The following is a 19,259-nucleotide window of genomic DNA, read 5'->3' as shown; positions in this document are numbered from 1 at the left end:
GATCCGCCCAGCTGCGTGAGTGACAGCTGGCTCTGCCTATAAAGAGGCAGAGCCAGCTGTACCCGCCCCCTCCCCCGTTCGTTCCGCCAGTACGTGTTCGCTCACTTCCCGATCTACTGAGCCGACCTGTGACAGTTCCATTGTCACATGTCGCCTAGAGCTATGAGGATGAGTGAAAATCACTGACCTCATTGTTCTCCTTTAACTATTAATAAAATGTATCTCATTTGTTTATCACACATGCTCAAATCATCTCTGAATTGGTGCTGACACTGTCCTTCCCTCTGGAGGGTGGCTACTTTTATTCCCCATAGTCCCTGTGTGTGTGTTGTATAGCAGCCACCACTCCAAGCTCACTTCCCTGATGGACTACAATCTCAATACACATTCATAAACTACATGAGATTGTAGTTGATTATAGAAGTGAGCTTAGAGCGGTGGCTACTTTACAACACACACAGGGATCATGGGGAGAAAAGTAGCCACCCTCCAGAATGAAGGACCGTGTTAGTATGAATCCAGAGATGATTTGAGGATCTACAGCCAAGTGATACACAAATAAGTCATATTTTTATTGTATTTTTAAGATTTAACTCCGGTGTTTAGTGTCACTTTAAAAGGAGAACTATGAGATGAGTGATTTCCACTCACCTCATAGTTCTAGCCGACCTGTGACAATGAGATTGTCACAGGTCGGCTCAGTAGATCGGGAGGTGAGCGAACACATACCGGCGTTCGCTCACCTCTCGATCCTGTCACGGCTCTCTGCCGTGACAGGGGGAGGGGCTGGATTCCCCTCTCCCCGCTCCGCCAGCGCTGACTGGCGGAACGGACGGGGGAGGGGGCGGGTACAGCTGGCTCTGCCTCTAGATAGGCAGAGCCAGCTGTCACTCACGCAGCTGGGCGGATCCCGTCATCTACGTCGGGATCTGCTCCGGCGTCTCAGTATACCGCAACCTGTAGCTCGCGGTATACTAAGCTTAGGGTAACGGGAGGACGCTAGTTTGTGTCCTCCCGTTACCCTAAGGAGAACTATGGGGAAAAACACTGACCCCATAGTTCTCCTTTAACTTACATTAGTGTCACTTACACATCACTGGAAGCAAAAATGTTAAAGCTAAACTTCATTTTCAGCACTAAGTCGCCAGGATCGCTTCTGTTGTAAAGCCGACAGTCGGCTCTACAAGTTTAAACAGACTCCCGGCGGCAAAAGTCGCCGGGAGTCTGTTTAAACAGCCCCGATGCTGGCGACGTACACTGTACGTCGTCAGTCACGAAGGGGTTAATGTAATGCAATTTTAATGGCCTATGCAGCACTAGGCTTACACTATGAACATGTTTACAAAAGAGAAGAGCATGACCTCATTAATGTTCTGCTGCTCCTCACTGTCCAACCGCAGACTGTAGCAGGCACTGGCCTAGCCTAAGAACTAGAGCTGCAGCTAACGATTATTTTCAAAATCGATTAGTTAGCCGATTATTAAGTTCGATTAATCGGTTAATCGGATAAACAATAAAATAAAATTTTAAAAAATGGCTCCAGTGATGGACTACTAGTTTGTATTGAGATTGCACTCCATCACAGGAGCAAGCTTGGAGCGGTGGAAGTAAAAAATTAAAAAAAGGAGGGGAGGAGGTGTGGCGTAGAGAGCGTGGATGCGGTCGGGCAGGTCTGGCAGCGTGTGTGAGGTGGGGAGGAGGTGCAGCGTGTGTGGAGCCGTGAACAGGGCCAACTGATCGGAAGCCGATTAATCGATTATTGAAAAAGTTGACAACTTTTTCAATAATCGATTATAATCGATTATGTCGATTAGTTGTTGCAGCCCTACTAAGAACTGCTGATTCCACCAAGAAAATCATTATACACTCATATACCCATGTTGTAAACTTGTAAAAATATTTTGTACCTGCAAGATCTGCCCAAGTACTCTGTATATGAGCCTCCCTGGCAAATCTAATAACCAGAATAAGTGTCGAAAAATAAGTCACTGAAGCTCTCTGTGGAGTCTAAGCTTTAGAGATCTGTAAGATGCAGCTCAACATACCCAGGGTGTGACACCCTTATAAAAAAAAGAAATGTTCTAGATCAGTGGTTCTCAACCTGTGTAACCTCGGGACTCACATTTGTCCTTGGCCAGTAAGTCGTGACCCAAGTTGCACTGCGATGGAACGCACGGCATTGCGGTACAGATCCACCCAGTCTCCCTTTCTTATGAGAACTGGAGTGGATCCTCTAGCCTGGGGTCCAGTGTGGGCTGCTGTGCTGTGATGGAGCTCCATCCATATATGCATTGCTTGCAGCTCCCTCGCGTGCCTTGCAGAGGTGGCTGGACCGGAGTGATGTCATAGTCTGGCTCCTGGCACCTCTCTCTACAGGGCATGCAAGGGAGCTGTGCAAGCAATGCATATATGGATGGAGCTCCATCACAGCACAGCAGCCCACACTGGACCCCAGGCTAGAGGATCCACTCCAGTTCTCATAAGAAAGGGAGACTGGGTGGATCTGTACCACAATCCCGTACGTTCCATTGCAGTGCAACTTGGTTCATGACTTACTGGCCAAGGAGAAATGTGGGTCCTGAGGTTACACAGGTTGAGAGCTCCCTTGCATGCCCTGTAGAGTTGCCAGGAGCCAGAATATGACATCACTCCGGTCCAGGGATCTCTGCAAGGCACGCGAGGGAGCTGCAAGCAATGGACATGTGGATAAAGCTCCCTCGCGGCCATGGCCCCATGTCACCCCACCTCAAGCTGACACTTGGCACTGGGCAGCATATTTTGAATGGCTGCTTGGCCTGAGAACTGACAGTGCTGTGCTGAGGAGCCTCATCTAGAAAAGTGGAAGGCATGTGGTGACCCACTGAACAAGGGGTCGCGACACACGTTTGGGTCACGACCCACCAGTTGAGAACTAAGGTACTAGATGATAAGCTTTCCACATGAACAGCTCCTTCTAGTAATGCTTTTCGCAACCAGGCTTCCTCAGGTTTAAGGAGGTTCTGTGAGCAGTGGCGGGATGATCTTTCACCTAATATGGCCTGCATGGATCTACCACCAATGTCACTCTACAGACCAGCAGCATAAGGAGTAGTGTAGCCTTTCTTCTTGTTATCACTGACAGCAATTATTTTTGCATCTGTCTGTAAGTAGGGTACCTCTGATCACCCATGTAAAAGATATAGGGCCATTTCTCCCACTGTCACTCCCATTTAAAGGGAGGGATCACTAGCCACCTCTGCAGGGATAGATGGAGAAGTGAGCGAGCGACTGTATGTGTTCGCTCACTTCCCGATCTACTGAGCCAAAATGTGACAGTTTCATTGTCACAGGTCGGCTCAGATTATGAGGCTGAGTGAAAATCACTCGCCTCATAATTCTCCTTTAAGAACAAGTACAGTGGTACCTCGGTTCACAAACTTAATTCGTTCCGCGATTCTGGTCGCAAACCGATTTGGTTGGGAACCGAATCAAACTGTGATCACACAGTGATCCCGACTAGAGGAAGTCACGACCATGTGTCAGAGCACGGAAAATGGTTGCGGTTGTGTTCATCACCCGAAGCGGAGATCGCGAACGGAGGCAACATTTTGCCGAACTTCCTGTTCGCGAACAGAAGCGCTCGTGGTACCACTGTATATGATTCACAGTTGAGCTTGATCTATGGGACATGGTCTGTGAAGCTCACACTTAACATTGATGTACAGAAAATTGGGAAGGAGTTTTCACAATAGAAAGCAAACATGTTTTTTTTCCAATATTTATGTTTGAAGTTTTAAAATAAAATGAAAAGTTAGTCACTGAGCACCAAAGCAAAATTAGTGTTGTCGATGATCCCAAAAACAAATCTAGGAGGTTGGATTTGCATCATTATTAGTGACAATTAGATCTAAGATGGCATTTTTTCTGAGATCTAATTGTCACTAATAATGCAGACTAATAAACGCATCAAAAACGCATCCAAAACGCATCTAAAACGCGGCACAACCCACTACACTGCGTGTGCAGAAACCTGACCGGATCTGGTCTGCATTTGGTGTGAACAAGGCCTAAATGTTTGCTGGACATTGCTCAGTCTGTATTTTAGAGCATTTGGCTATCATTTTCAGAGTATTCACCCTATTTTATTGATTGTAGGTATTTATATAGCCTACAATTTACACAATGCTCTACACTGTACACATTCACGTCAGTCCCTGCCCTCAAGGAGCTTACAATCCCTATCTCACATGAATACATACAGGTGCGATTTTAGACAGGAGCCTATTAACTAGGGCTGCAACAAACTTTTTCAATCATCGATTAACCGGCTTCTGATTAGTTGGCCCTGTTCACAGCTCCACACGCTGTGTGCCGCACCTCCTCCTCACCTCATGCTCGCCTCTGCCAGACCCGTCTGCCCGCATTCACACGCCACACCTCCTCCCCGCCTCACGCTCACCACCCGCCCACATCCACGATTGGCACAGGGACGCGGAGAGAAGGAGGAGCAGGTGCGGGGGGATGACAGCCGCCGACAGGCCCGATCTCAGAAGCAAGTTACTGGAAGACTGCTCCGGTAAGCCTGCACTTTCCCACACATGGTGCTCTATAATGTATTGCTGGGATTTGTATTCCTCTATAGCTGATGGTACATTGTGCTGTATATTATACATAGGAATACAAATCCCAGCAATACATTATACACTGTATGTATAATGTATTGCTGGGATTTGTTATATTCCTATACAGCTGGTGGTATTCTGCATTGCGCTGTATAGGAGGACTACAAATCCCAGCAATAATACATGATACAATGCAATGCGGAATACCACCAGCTATAGAGGACTACAAATCCCAGCAATAATACATTATACAGCGCAATACCACCAGCTATAATGTACTATTGCTGTGATTTGTAGTCCTCTATAGCCGGTGCCATTCTGCATTCATTACTGTATAATTTTACACTTTTCATTTTACTATATTGCACACAACACTTTTTTTTCTTTTTTACTTCCACCGCTCCAAGCTTGCTCCTGTGATGGACTACAATCTCAATACAAACTAGTAGTCCCATCACTGGAGTCATTTTTAAAAATGTATTTTATTTTTTATCCGATTATTCGAACTTAATCGGCTAACTAATCGATTTTGAAAATAATCGTTAGCCGCAGCTCTACTATTAACCTTCCCAGCATGTCTTTGGAGTGTAGGGGGAAACCGGAGTACCTGGAGGAAACCCACACAAGCACAGGGAGAACATGCAAACTCCTTGCAGCTAGTGCCCTGACCAGGATTTTAACCAGAGATCCCCCAGTGCAGCAAGGCAGAATTGCCAACCAATAAGCCACTGTGCTGCCCCTATGTTTGATGCAGGGGCCAAATCTTGTTTGAATTTAATTGGAATATAACATGGGTGCAAAAAATGAAAAAAGGGCCTCAGTCATGAAGGGGTTAAGGACCAATTACGGAGTTATTCCGTCATGGTTGTCTGTGCCATAAGGACCCATGACAGAATAATTCCGTCATGGGTCTTAAAGGGTTTACACTTCCCTCGTGCGCGAAATGAGAACTTATACACTGAGTGGCCAGATTATTATGACCACCCCATCAGTACATCGTTGGGCCACCTTTTGCCTTCAATACTGCAGCGATTCTTCTTGGCATTGACTCCACGGGATGTTGAAAGGTGATGCGAGGAATCTGACACCATGCCTGATGAATAGCACCGTCCAGTTCTGTGAGATATGATGGTTGTGGAACCAGCTGCCTGATGGCTCTTTCAACTTCTTCCCACAAATGCTCAATTGGATTGAGATCTGGTGATTGTGGGGGCCACCTAAGCAAGGTAAGGTCTCACTCGTGTTCTCTTAGCTAATTTGCCTACAAACATCAGGTGGTCATAATAATCTGGCCACTCAGTGTATATGCATATGTCACATCGAATTAACGCCCTTTTGGTCAAAACGGTATAGAATATGTGTTGGTGCAAAAAATAATAAAGATGGAAATTGCGGTTGAACACACACAGCAAAAATTGCTTTGGTTCTTAACTGAAATACAAGCATCTGAAGCTTGGTCCTTAAGGGGTTAAAAGGCATAGTCCACTTTTTTTTAACAAAAGATGCATACTTCATTAAAGAAAAAAAAAAAAGTATTTCCTTAACTGAAATACAAGCACCTGAAACTTGGTCCTTAAAAGGGTTAAAAAGGCATAATCCACTTTTTTTTTTTTAACGAAAAGATGCATACTTCTTCATTAAATAAAAATGCTCCTATTTTTTTTTCTTTTTTTTCGTTGGAGACAGTAAGCATTGCAGATGCAATGCTCTGGCTCCTGCAGATTATTTATCCTGTCCAAGACTGCACCAAGGCATTATAAATACATTCCTTAGTGTTGTCACTGGGCACCAAAGAAAATTGGTTGTCACTGAGAACGCTTTTAGCGTTGTCATAAACACCAAAGCGACTCCAGGCTTCACATTTAAAGAGGTACATTTTATTATATCTACAACTCACTGAATACATTACGCGAACGTACCACGGGCTGTATATTAGAGAATTATTTCTGGGGTTCACTGAAACCGGAAATTGTTTTATGAAGGGTTCCTCCATGTTAAAATTGATGAGAATTGTTGCTATAAATACTTAGTGACATTAATCCCTCAGATTTTTGAACATAAAACAATACTGTAATGTGTGCCTTACTGTAATCCATGGTTGTTTCCCTTCTCTTTGCTGCTCTTCCTTTTAAATCCTTTTCTCTTCTCATGCTGGGCAGAACTTCTGTTTTGCAGCAGACTGCCTTGTCTCTGAAATGGATACACGGTGTCTGTGCGTAGGTTCACAACCTGGGCCAGCACTACAGGAAGAGGCACTCAGCTGCAAAGGGAAGTTCTCCCCTAGCATGAGAAGAGAGAAGGATTTAAAAAGGAAGAGCAGCAAAGAGAAGGGAAACAACCACGGATTACAGTAAGGCACACATTACAGTATTGGTTTATGTTAAAAAATCAGAGGGTTTAATGTCACTTTAAGTCTTGCAATTAGGAGATGGCAAATAATGCCTTCTGAAGATCCAGATCCAACAATAAGATTCACTATCCTCGAGTAAGTTTTCTGATTAGAAGTTCTGACTTTCTCTGACTCTAATCTGCATGACTGGTCGGTGTCAGTGACTTAAAACCCAATTCTAGACATTTTTTATTTTTGGACAGAATGGGAACAGTTTAGAACCTCTGTTGGGTTTTACTACTAGTTTTTTGGGGGTGTTTGTGTTGTGTCGATTCTGCTTACTTCCCATTTGGTCAGCAGCACAGGAAGTGCGGGGAATCTACTCAATACAATCAATTAAAAAACAAAACAAAAAAACCCTTCCCCACTATATACGGTAAATGTTGCCTGTGCTCTTGTTGGAGAGCATACCCGCAATTTCCGTCCAGCTGAGGATGCAGAAAGGGAACATAAATCTTCTCTATGGAGTCACAAACAGATTTTTATTACTGACAGAGGCTAAACTTTTCCCCCCGCTCTATTCCATGCATGCTCACAGGGGTTACTTCATCTCAGCAAGAATCCTGTCAGTGAACAGAAAAGAAAATAGCCGACAGACAGGAAGAAGCTTCTATGACAGAAGACTTGCAGAGTCTCCTCTGTCATAAAAAGCCTGCCTGTCAGCAATCCGTAACCAAAAGAAAAAAAAAGAAAAAAAAACGTAATTTCCACTTTAAATTAAAAGAAAAACCCCAACTGGTGGCTAACATTTTGGTATTTTCTATTGCTGCAAGGAAACATGTAATTGGCCACCAACTTCTAGACTGAATGGCTACTGGATTCTAGTGAATGGTCAGCCATAGGCCTTGGGGATCACTTTTACCATAAAAAGTAAAACATAAATAAATGTTTTAAACAAATCAATTCTGCAACACACCTCAAGATCCAGTAATACAGCAGGTAATACCTAATCCAACTGCAGCCGCATAAAATGTAAACAGCAAACCACGGAACTATACTATTTACTTAGCTTAATAATCTTTTTGATATATTTACATATGGCCTTACAGTTACTAACATTTTTGCTGCAGGGCAACATCTCTCATTTTACAAAACTATGGAAAATAAATGCAGGTACATAAAACTGTAGACAGGTGACACTGAAAGCTTTTAACATTTGAAATATTTAGCATTATGTTAAAACAAGGACTCTAAAATGATTCCTAAATCTGTGGTATGCGGAAGTGTCTGCGGGTTTTGTTAGAAGGGTATGCACATCATACCTGTGCAGAAATGTCTGTTATGAGTGTGCATGCGTGGATGTTGCCCGTGTGCTTTTATATTATTTTTTTATGTCACAACTTTTATTTCATTATGTAAGTTCATTAATTTGGCTTTACTATTACTACTGCCTGCAGGGCGGCTTCTAATTATCCTGATGATAGTATTCACAGAAGTGACAGGGCACCTTTACGGCAGGTTCGGAAAATGGTGTGAGCCTGCCCGCAGTTCCAGTGCATTCCAGACCAGACAAAATGAGACATGCAGTATTTTTCTGGTCTGGAACAGACTGCGCTGGTGTGAACAGAGGCCAGAAATAGCATAGGGATACATTAGGATGCATTTTGGGTCCGGAAATAATCTGGTCTGGAGATGATCTGGATGTGGTGTGAATGTCCCCCTAGTCAGACTTTTAGGTCTCGTTCACACTACCCTCAGTGCGTTTCCGGCCGGAACACACTGGATCGCATTGCGGCCAGCTAAGTATGTTGTGGGGCGGGAGGGGGCATGGCAGTGAAGTGAACGCAATGCGATCAGCCGCACTGGAAAGGAAGGCACATCAATGCCTGCAGTCAGGTCTGGTCAGAAAAAATGATGCAAGTATCATTTTTCTCGGACCGCACCACAGGCATTGATGTGCCTTGCGTTCCTGTGTGGCCGATCGTATTGCGGCTGTTCACTTCACCGCCACGCCCCCCTCCCCACCACACAATAAACTGAGCTGGCCACAATGTGATTCAGTGCGTTCTAGCCACAATCGGGCCATGTATGGTGTGAACAAGGCCTTAACGCAGCATTTTTTTCTGACCGGATCGCAGGCATTATTGTGCCTTGCGTTCCCACGTAGCCGATCACATTGCGGTTGGAGGGCGTGGCTACGGTGCCATTCACTTCAATGCACTGCCACGCCCCCTCCAATCTCACAACATACTTAGCCAGCCGGAACGCACTGAAGATGGTGTGTCTGTGGTCCTCCATCTGCGCTGCAAAGAGCATCAACCTGGCCATACGAGTCCTGCTGGCTGAAATTTAAGCAGTGTGTGCCCCATTGGCATCCCTCAGTTCAACAAAAGTTGATTTTTTTAAAATTGACTTCTGTCAAAGGAGTCCGGTCCTCAAATTCTCAGTGACTGCATACAATCAGCTGCAGTCACTATTCTAGTATTCTGATAGCGGCACATTTGAAGCAAAATTTATTTTCGTCAAATGGAAAGGTGCCGACTGGGCTACACACTGCTTGAATTTCAGCCCAGTCAGCAGGATTCAGCCAAAATTTTTAGTAGTGTCTGGCTAGCATATTCTTTCCAGCGCTCTTCTGCTACTCCTTCCTCCATTACAGCCAGTGACAAGACCTGGGTATGTGGGAGGACACATGACCTCTTCCCACGTCACAGTGCTCAGGTCTCCCAGCCAATCACAAGCACTGTGACATGACAGAGGGAATGACATCACCGATCCCTCTGGTGTCTGACACTAGGGATTTCAGTGCAATGGAGGAGCGGGTGAATCAGTGGGTCAGGAGGGCCTGATTGCCATGAATGAGCAAGGGGATAGTGTCCCTTTAAAAGGCATTTTTCAAGACTGGTGATCACAACAAACATAAATCAGCTGACATGTCTAATTTTAAGTCAAAAGCTACTAAGAAAGCCCATTAGAGCCGAGAGATCACATCCTAAGCAATCTGATAGAACTATTAACTTAGATTGCCAACAACTGTGCAGTGCCAAGGACTGCATGGATACAAATTGTATGAACTGTTAGGTTTGTCTTCATATTACATAATTTGGTGAGCCTAAAAAGGAGATTGTACAATCAAACTGTACAGTGTATGGCCAGCTTTACTCTCACCACACACATTACAATCTAATTGCGCAATCTCCTGTAGATCTAACAACAGCTATGTAGTGCCAGGGCCTGCCTGGATAATAGGTGAGGTAGGTCCTTGTGTTACATAGTTTTGGTGAATATAAAGTTAGCTGCATGCTCAGATAGTAACATGTATGGTGCCCTTAAGGTTTCGCACACAAGTGTTTTACTGAAACAACTAATGCCAGCTGCTGAATTAATGTGCCAAACCCTTCCTGCAGGCTGAAAAAACTAACAACACAGTCACCGCACACCTATGGTCAGATTTACTCACCACGCACAGCACCCAGGATCTGGTGGCAGCCTGTGACATTACCTGGCACCAGTCACCTGACTCCTCCTATGTGTCATAGAGTGTCACACTACGCTCCAGAGTGCCCCTCCTGTACCGGTCGCTCTGTCCTCTCCCAGACACAACAACACCCCTCCTCTCACCTGTGCCTCCCCACCGTTCCATCCTCCTCCTCCGTTTCCAAACTCTTCGGCTAGTTTCAGAAAGCTGTCTTCCGCCAGACCAGCGCGACACTTCCGCCTCTGGCTCCGCCCGCCGAGCACGGGACTACGAGTTCCCATGCTCAGACGGCCAATCAGGAAATCGACCCCACTGGCTTATAGGGAAGGAGGGGGGTGTAAGCGAGAGATCGCTGTCACTTGGTTTTGGAGTGCGTCATCGATTTCCGATCGGGGGCTGTGCCGAGGTCACTGAACGGGAGAAAAACAAAAACTTTACTCCTGTGGTGGGTCCCTCCTAGCACTGCAAGGGTTACCTTTGTTTTGTAGAGGGATCATGGCTTCCCTAGGCAAGATTCGATTCCAATAAATTCGTTTTCATAACGTTTGATTTTCTTATAGTTAATGAGGTCAAATCGATGATTAGTCTTTACGACCGTGGCCCCGAAAAAAAAACAAATCGGAAAAGCTGGATGGGAATTTTTCCAGAACTAGCAGTAAATGTTTTCGTTCAGGAAATTCCATTACTTAAATAAGATTTTAGACCATTCACCAAGTCTGTGATGGCGGGCATTATCAAATGTTGTGACCAGTAGGGTTGCCATCTTTTCTTCAAGCGAAACCTGAACACTCTAGTAGCCCCTATCTTAATTTTGGTTTCCCCTGTCTGCCTGACATCTTGTGTCCGGGTTTCTGTTGCTTTTAAAACCAGACAAATCATTCTAAACCCTAATGTCCAACTTATAGTCCCCATTCACACCTAGGCATATCGGGAACGCATGTTGCGTCCGTGCACATTTTTTCCCCGCATTTGCTAAGCATCGCCATTGATTTCAATGGGGTTCTGCACGTGTGACAAACACAGGAAAGTAGCTCATGTAGCAAATCCTGCTACTGGCATCCTGCGTCTTTCCCGTGCATTTGTAAGCGTCTTACAATGCACAGGAAAAACACATTTTTCCAGCTGTGTTTAGGGTGCCATTAACAAACAATGGCACCACAAGTGCACATCATTGGTGCATTCCATGAACGTGTGTCAAAGTGCACATTTTCCCCATGCTTGGGGTGCGTTCATGAAGAATGGGGATTTAGTGATTTACTTACGCAGGATGGTGTGTGCCCAGGTGAATTGCCACCTGAGGCGGCCATTTCCCCCACACCCCTGCATGTGGCAAAAATGGATGCTTCGGGCGTCGCACAGCGTCACTCAGCAGACAGGCCAAGTGACCATGCTACTCAGTTATGCTGAGGAATGATGCAAGTGCAGGCTCAGCCTCAGTGCGCAGAGCTCCTGACTCTGCACCGTCCTATGCGACAGGCGCCATGGTCAGAAGCTGTTCTCTCTGGGGCCGAGTCTGCACTCTCATTAGGCTCATCGTCACTAAGTTATCTTGGCCATTGCACCTGTCTGTCTGACAAGGAACGCAGAGCTTGTGATTTTACTAGGCTCAGTGTTTAAAGGAGAACTATGGGGCCAGTTCAAACCAATAGGAAAAAATTGCAGAAAATTCAAAAATGGCTTGGCCAGCTGATTTGAAAAATGTTCCGGAGGGCTTGGCAGCGAAAGGGTTAATGAGCTGCACAGAGGACAGAGTGTTCCATGGATGCTCCGGCCTAAGGGCTTGTTCACACCATTTTCTGGTGCAGATCTGCAGACGCGGTGCTATGCGTGCAGCGCGTTTTTACCACGTTCCGGACGCATTCCAATTCCTTTTTTTTTTGGAGTGGGGCTGTCAGCTGTTAACTGAAGTGCGTTTTCGCCACATTTTCATTGCGTTTTTGACGCGTTCGTGCGCGCTCCAGAACGGAGAAAATGTGACATGCAGTATTTTTTCTTTCCGGAACGGACTGCGCTGGTGAGAACTGGAGCCCATAAAACACATAGGGATACATTGGGATGCATTTTAAGTGCAGGAGCGAACTGTTCTGGTCCGGACATCGTGTGAACAAGCCCTAAGTGATGTCCCTCATAGTGCCGCCTGAGGCAGCTGCCTCGACTGGCCTCATATCACGGCCAGTCAAGGCACGGCCCTGTACTTACCTTATTCCTTGCTCCCACAGGCTTTTTTTGTGCTGTAAGACCAGGCCCTCAAAGCAGCTTCTCTTTGCTGCTCAACCACTCGCAACTCTCTGACATTATCCTGTACAATGCAGCATCAGCTGTCCTGCATTGTATGTGGGTTCACCAAGGGCCCGCCCATATCTTAGGATGTTGGACAGCGAAGGAGAGAGCTGACTGCTGGAGGAGTTCTGCGTTTACAAGTGGTCGGATTTACAGTTCTTCCTAAATGTGATATAGGAAGTTTAACTGAAAACTGACTCCTTTCTTCCCTCTGGCTTGAGAAAGAGGTTTTATCCTCGAAACGCGTTGCCACCCCCCTAGTTCACATTGATCCACCATTTAGCACCATTAGTGTCCACATGTCATCTCTTCCTCACCGCTTCCTCGTGGGATCTCCTGTGAGCTGGCTTCCTCCTCAATGAGAACTAGAGGTGCACCAAATTGGAAATTTGAAAACAAAAACAATTGTCAGGCTGAAACCGAAAATGTTTTTTATTTAAATGTTTTCAATTTGTTTTAATATTTTATTTATTTTATATAAACTTAATTTTTTATATTTATTAATTCATTTTTTATTAAATATTTTTATTTTGTACTTTACTTTTAGGGGCTTTGGGAAATATTAAGAGACTAAACAGACCCCTGACATTTACCTTTTAAAATCGAAAAAGAGATTGAGGACACAAAGTCCTCAATCTCTTTTTCTGCAGCCCCTGTTAAATATGAACAGGAATCCTCTATGCTGAGTGTTCCTGTTCATTCATAACATGAGGGCAGAGTGTGTTTACTATAACCACAATCATGAATGAACAGGAGGTAGATTACTTCCCATTCATATTTGAGGATATAGTAACCATACTATGTCCTCAATTATCTACAAACACTCAGCGATCACTGAGTGTTTGCTCTTCCTTCCTTCTCTTCTCCACACTGTCACAGGAGGCTGAGCGAGCGGTGAGGTAGGAGACCTCAGCTTCATGTGACAGCGCTGGCTGTCTCCGCCCACACACCGCTCTGCCGATCTGTGATAAGAGGCTGAGCGGTGTGGGAGGAGAGACACCGTCCGCTCACAGCGCTCTCCTCCTGTAGCGCTCGGCTGGCTGTCACTTTCTCCCCTCCCCGCTGGGACACAGAGCCGCGCCCAGCGTAGAGGAAAGAAAGCAGGGATGCGCCGCTGTATCGGCAGAAAAGTGGCACTTTCGGCATTTAGCCAAAAGTGCCATTTTCGGCCGATATGTCGGTGCATCCCTACTGAGATCCGTCCAGCTGTCTCCTTGCTTCACCACCCGCAAGTGGGACAACACCGCTGCCACCGCATCCTGCGGGCCACCTCAAGTTCGCCACCCCACTGAACCCTCTGATAACCAGCCACCACTCTTCTTTGATGATCAGCCACATTGAGAGCACTGCTGCAGCTGGATGCTGTCAGGCTCTCACTCAATGCACCTGGCTGAGGTTCTGCTTCCACATTTACAAGTATACCACCGCCACTGTACTCTGCTGACACCACCTGGAGATACAGCTCGTCATGGGAATGAAAACTATGAGACGGTCCCCTATGCAGGCTCTCCTCCCAAGACACACATAAGCTGCCCATTTCATTGAACATGTAATTCTACCCTTGGACACTGATGGAGCCACCCATAGGGATAATTTAATATATATCCATGATCATATGATCGTTTGAACCTTTACCAGGTATGCAAGGCCTAGAAAACGGGGGCTTTTAAGAAAAATATTGCTCTTACTATGAACTTGATCAAATATAAAAATTGTGTTTATTATAATGAATTAAAAAAACATTATTGCATTTGAATTAAGGCAAATTTGATACGTAGGTTTAGTACATGGTCCAAATACAATACAGTAATGGTTGCAGTAGTCTAGTTGATCGTGGAGAGATAAAAGATGGTATTATTCTCTAGGTGCCTCGACATGTTTCACCACATTAGTGGCTTCCTCAAGAGGACTTCAATCCTAGAAGACTATTTGATATATACAGCAAATCAATATCCATATAGTTAATAAAGGATTAAACATTTAAAAAGTTTACATAACAAAGGGAAAATAAGTAAAAAGACCTGCAACTTGTCTTGAACCAAACAACGAGCCAAATGGCATCGGAGGCCAAACAAAAGGCCCCTAACTCAAATCCAAACTGGTGATGGCAGTGCCGCAGCCTCTACTGAACCACAATGGCTCACAGTTGATATGGTCCAGAAACAGACAAAATGGAAGTGAAAAAAGCACCTAGACTTGATGGCTTACACCCATGTGTCCTCAAAGAATTGAACTGTAAAATTTTAAAGCCACTGTATTACAATTTTTGGAGACTCTCTAATGACTGGCATGGTACCAATGGATTGTCTCAAGGCCAATGTGGTGCCTATATTTAAAAAGGGATCAAAGTCTTTACCAAGTAATTACAGACCAGTAAGCTTAGCTTCCATATTTGAGAAGATACTTCAAAGTTTGATCAAGGAAAATTGAAAATATTATAAGCGATAGTCAGCATGGATTCACAAAAGTCATCAAACAAATCTACTTTCTTTTTAGAGGAAGTAAGCAAAAAATTGGACAAAGGAATGTCTGTGGATATAGTATACTTGGACTTTGCAAAAGCGTTTGACACATTTCCCCACAGGAGGCTAATGTATAAGTTAAGGTCAGTAGGTATAGAGTATTAAATTTGTAATTGGATAGAAAACTGGCTTAAAGACCGTATTCAGAGAGTGGTGATCAATGATTCTTACTCTGAATGGTCTGAGGTTGTTAGTGGTGTCCCCCAAGGTTCAGTGTTGGATCCATTATTGTTAATCTATTTATAAAGGATATACTGTAGTTGAGGATTAAAAGTACCTTTTCTGTGTTTGCAGATGACACCAAGCTAGGTAGTGGAATATGGTCCATACAGGATGTCCCTAATCTACAAGCAGATCTGATGCACTGTGTGATTGGGCATCTATTTTGCAAATTCATTTTAATGTTGATAAATGTCAAGTTATGCACTTGGGGACTAAAAACATGCATGTGTCATACACTCTAGGGGGAGTTTGTTTGGGGGAGTCAATGATGGAGAAAGATCTGGGTGTTCTGGTAGACCATAGACTCAATAATAGCATGCAATGTCAAGCAGCAGTTTCTAAAGCAAGCAAAATACTTTCTTGTATTAAAAGGAGTATAGACTCCAGAGAGAGATAGAGACATAATCCTGCCCCTGTAAAGCAGTAGTAAGACCTCATCTGGAATATGCAGTTCAGTTTTGGGCAACGGTTCACAAAAAGGATGTTATGGAACTGCAAAATGTACAGAAAGGCAACTAAACTCATAAGAGGCATGGAGGAGCTCAGCTATGAGGAACGATTATCTGAATTGAATTTGTTCTCTCTGGAGAAGAGGTGATTAACGGAGGATATGATCACTATGATTTAATAAAACCATGGATTACAGTAAGGCACACATTACAGTATTGGTTTATGTTCAAAAATCTGAGGTTTTAATGTCACTTTAAGGCATCAATTTCATGCTCCCAACTTTATGGGAACAGTTTGGGGATGACCCTTTCCCGTTCTAACATGACTGCGCACCAGTGTACAAAGCAAGGTCCATAAAGACATGGATGAGCGAGTTTGGGATGGAGGAACTTGACTGGCCTACACAGAGTCCTGACCTCAACCCGATAGAACACTTATGGGATGAATTAGAGCGGAGACCGCGAGCCAGGCCTTCTCGTCCAACATCAGTACCTGACCTCACAAATGCGCTTCTGGAAGAATGGTCAAACATCCCCCTAGACACACTCCTAAACCTCGTGGAAGAGGTTGAAGCTGTTATAGCAGCAAAGAGTGGATCAACTCAACATTGAACCCTACAGACTAAGAATGGGATGCCATTAAAGTTAATTTGCATGTAAAGGCAGATGTCCCACTACTTATGGCTATATAGTGTGTATACAAAGGTTCAAGTTCTATGTTATTTATGCACTGTTCTAAGCCCCTCCCACTGCCAGCACAATGTGGTCACACCCACTGTTTGCAATGGCATTCTACATGCTGCAACACTTCCCTTTACAGTGCCCCAGGTCTTAGCAATTGCCCCTGTTGTAGACAAAAAGAATTTACATTACATGTAAAATTACATTCTGAGACCAATCTCCAGCTAATGTTTCAGTCTCTGGAAATAAGTAATAAAAGTTGAGTCACACTTTTCTATGAAATTTGTCATGGTGTATATAAAGCTTTTTCCTGTCACAATGGTATTGCACTTGTGATTCTCTGTGTGTGTGTTTTGGAATTTCCTGTTGTCATATATCCTATTCGGCTGTAGATGTGATATTCATCATACACATTGTGCGTTTTCTCTTTTAGGTTTTTTTTAATGGAAGTTTAAACAGCAATTATTCTATGTAAAAAGCTGTAACACATATGGAAAGCTTAATGTATTAATTACAGTTACCTACATGCTGTCCTGTCTGAAATATGGCCCTTTGAAAACACAGCTGTAGGTGCAGTAGTACCGCTGGATGCCAACTGTCACAGACAGCCAGAGGTTTCAGACTGAACCCCCTGCCATCACCCGCAGAAGCTGCTGATTCATCTTATGTTTATAGGTATCTTTATGTAATTTATTAGTTTGTAGCCATTTCAGTGCAACCAGGAAAGGTGTCATCACCAACGGGTACCTTCAAATGTGGCAGGTGTGCAAATTGTAGACTTATTTATATATAAATCCATTTCCTAATAATTGCATACACATAATGAGGCACTTTGTGCATTGCCAAAGTAATGGAGTCATTTATCTCCTGGGGCATTTTATTAGAAAAAAAATAAATTTGTTTTTGGAAAATAAGTTATGTTCATGTAAATCATGGGTGGGAAACCTCCGGCCCTCCAGCTATGGTGAAACTACAAATCCCATGATGCATCTGTCTCTGGCAGCCATGCCGGTGGCTGTTAGAATCTTGCAATGCCTCATGGGATGTGCAGTTTCACCACAGGTAGAGGGCCGGGGGTTCCCCAACCGTGATGTAAATGATATTTAAACCCCTGTACTTTAAACATGCAGAAAGACACAAATACCAAACAGATAGCCTTTCCTTTGCAGCCTTATCTAGAGTTTCATCACATCTCGGGAAAAGGAGGTGGTGGTAGGGGAATTCATTTCTCTTGCACCGCTCTGTTTTCTTTGTTGACCCTGTAGGTTATGTGTAATGTAAATCTGGCTGTAGTTGGTTGCACTGTGGCTTTCCCACCAGCCTGTCCCCTTTTTCTGAAAATGTGCTTTCTGGGAATACATGGGATATGGAAGGGGAAAGGTAATTTGCATCATGTTGTTGCAGCATGTGTTCCAGCATCGAGCGCATGCAGATTTTTGGCAGGAAGTGACATCTCTGAGCACCTTAAGGTGATTCAACTTATGGGTGGGTGATGGCAGGGGATAGATTTATATATAACATAAAAAAAGGACTGAGGAGAGGGTATTTGAGTTCTGGGTGCTGAAGTCTGCCAGTGGAGTATAACCTACAGTCAAGGTGTATTGGAGATACTGGTATTCCTTTCTAATGGAGTATGCTTATCCCAGTGCTTTCACTCCCTTGTGAAAGTTTCTCTTCTCATAATTATGCCCTTTTGTCCTCTCTACTAACCAACAAACATAGTCAGAGGCAATTTTGTAACTGAAGAACAGGTGTATGGTTTAGGTTCCTGTCCCTATATTGTATTGATTTTTTTTTTTTTTCCCCTAACAGTTTAAGAAAATTGTAGTGTCTGCAGTTTTAAATGGAAAGATATTTTATAAAATGAAATAAAAAAAAAATAGTTTGTGTAGCTATTATATACGCTATATTTATGATTTAAACATTTTAATTTTTTTAAGTGTAGTTTTAACTGGTAAAAGTTTTGTTCAATATCACTTTACTCTTGATGCTTTTAAAAGTAAGAATATATTTCAGGATTTTATTGAATAAAAACATTTTGTACATGTTTATACATTGTATTTGTACACTATACATAGAATTAAGAGTTTTAAAATATTTATAAGGTTGCTTACATAAACTGGATCTCTAATAAGCAAAAAAAATAAAAATATAGCTCACCAATTTAAAAAAAAAAAAGGAAGAGGGTTTGCTTTTTGATAAGTAGCATGGGCTGGATTAAATAGAGATCATAGCACCAGATGTTATACAAACCGTTTAAAAAATGCTTTCAGCTTGGCAAGTGAAGAGTCTTTCAAACAGGACATACATGAACTTAATCCAACCGAAACAGGATATGGAAGCTCTTACAGTAAAAAAAATGACAGCTGATTCAAAGCTTCAAGGGTTTAAGTGAAACTAAATTGGCTAGTTTTATTTACTTATTACTCGCAGTTTATGTTTTGAACATTTTCATGATCATAGGTCATTGACGCAAATAACTCTGGACAAGGACAAGCTTCTATTTACACTGTTTTAATATTGTGCTTGAGGTTTTTTTTCTTTGTTTTTTTAATTATAGGCTTAGAAATGGACAAAAAAAACAACAAAACATATGTGCAAAGTTATGCTACACAGCACAATAAATATTCCAATAAATGGTCACTCCAAATTAGAGTTTAACAAAATCTAGATTCGAAGCCCGATAACGCCTCTCCT

General features: G+C 43.5%; 1 protein-coding gene across 1 annotated transcript in view; it reads right to left on the bottom strand.

Annotated features, from left to right (window-relative positions):
* The window catches only part of NR1H2 (nuclear receptor subfamily 1 group H member 2), a 61,685-nt gene extending 51,029 nt beyond the window's left edge, over positions 1–10,656 (bottom strand). Inside the window, exon 1 of the mRNA XM_018562799.1 lies at positions 10,552–10,656. The gene's annotated coding sequence lies outside the window, so the exon portion shown is untranslated. The remainder of the gene's footprint in view (positions 1–10,551) is intronic.
* Positions 10,657–19,259: the final 8,603 nt, after the last annotated feature.

Source organism: Nanorana parkeri, unplaced genomic scaffold, assembly GCF_000935625.1.
Source record: "Nanorana parkeri isolate BGI_ZX_2015 unplaced genomic scaffold, ASM93562v1 scaffold600, whole genome shotgun sequence".
Classification (NCBI taxonomy): Eukaryota; Metazoa; Chordata; class Amphibia; order Anura; family Dicroglossidae; genus Nanorana; species Nanorana parkeri.
This window is presented reverse-complemented; position numbering and strand designations above follow the sequence as displayed.